Raw genomic sequence first — 1,653 nt, 5'->3', positions numbered from 1 at the left:
ATTTTATTCTTTAATGTTTATTTCTTCCTGTCTCTTTCGTTCTTGAAAATTTCTTGCCGCTGGCGCTTCATATCAAGTCCACGCTCTATGTTACTATACGAAGGAGATTTGGGCTGTGTGACTAGATGGGTGTTACCGTATGGACTGTAACAAGAGTGATCAGGAAAAGTGAGCTGTTACCAGCAGGAGAGCGGGGCAGGTGGGGGAGGAGGGAAGGGGAACCTTTTGCAGTGATAATCAAGGTGAATAACTTAGGCTTGAATAAAGACTGGGAGTGGATGTGTCATTACACAGAGTAAAACTATATCCCCTTGTTTATTTGCCCTCCTATGGTTCTTGTAAACTGCTGGAAATGGCCCACCTTGATCACTACAAAAGGTCCGTCCGTCCCCCCCCACCGCCCTTTCCATCTGGGAGTCTTAAGGATCCCTCTGTCCATCCCTACTCTTTTGGGTATTCCCCCGTTGCAGCTGACATTTGCGTGTCATGGATGAGACAGGATTCCCTTTGAACTCCATTAAGACTAGTCCTTCCTTAGGGTGCTGCTGACTAATGCAGAGGACTTCCTGCCCAACGAATGGAACGCAGTGCCTCCAATGCAGTAACGTTTACCAGCATACAGTCACATTCCTAACTAGGTGTAACAGGGTCAGCACCCACCTCTCATGAGTGTCATCCACTCCCAGTCTTTATTCAAGCCTAAGTTATTCAACTTGATTTTCACTGCAAAAGGTTCCCCCCTCCTCCCGCCCCGCCCCACTCTCCTGCTGGTAATAGCTCACCTTTCCTGATCACTCTTGTTACAGTCCGTATGGTAACACCCATTGTTTCATGTTCTCTGTGTATATAAAATCTCCCCATCGTATTTTCCACTAAATGCATCCGATGAAGTGAGCTGCAGCTCACGAAAACTTATGCTGTAATAAATTTGTGAGTCTCTAAGGTGCCACAAGGACTCCTGTTCTTTTTACAGATACAGACTAACACTGCTGCTACTCTGAAACCTGTCATTACACTAGGTATCTAACTCTTTATTTAATATTGTAGGCAGGGCCAGCCCTAGACCAAATGGTGTCCCAGGCAAGGAGAGTCTTCGGTGCCCCCCACCCCCCTCCCCGCATTTGTTAAACTTTTGAATACCTTATCTTTTATTGCATTTCTAGCCCATTTCATGACTTGGATGCACAATTTACATGCACGATTTATCCCTGTCATATAAGATGTTAAATTTGCATCTTAGGATCGCCTGGGTTGCCTGCCCCTAAATCCGGCCCTGATGCAGGAAAGGCAGTGCTGAATGGACACATGGGTTCATTGTGGATGCCCAGTTGTATCCTTCTATGATCTCAGCCACACTGGTCACATCCCTATGGATGCACGCTGTATAGTTACGCCCACCTCCATTACACCAGCACCCACTGTGGACTTCCCAGTCCAGTAACTCTCCAGGTTAGTCAGCTCCCACGGGCCAATGTCCATGCTTTTGGTGGTGATTAGATATTGGGGATAGCTCACTCTGGAGGTCTCATTCTGAAGTTCTGCAGCAAATTCTGGATATTCTGGGTCTCAAAACTCAGTCCCACCAGACTTGGCTTGGGGCCATGGTCTGGACCCAAGAGTGGTGAGGATCATCCTTAAGCTCCACATGGAGCC

Source organism: Lepidochelys olivacea, assembly GCF_965140295.1.
Source record: "Lepidochelys olivacea isolate rLepOli2 genome assembly, chromosome: 1".
NCBI lineage: Eukaryota > Metazoa > Chordata > Testudines > Cheloniidae > Lepidochelys > Lepidochelys olivacea.
This window is presented reverse-complemented; position numbering follows the sequence as displayed.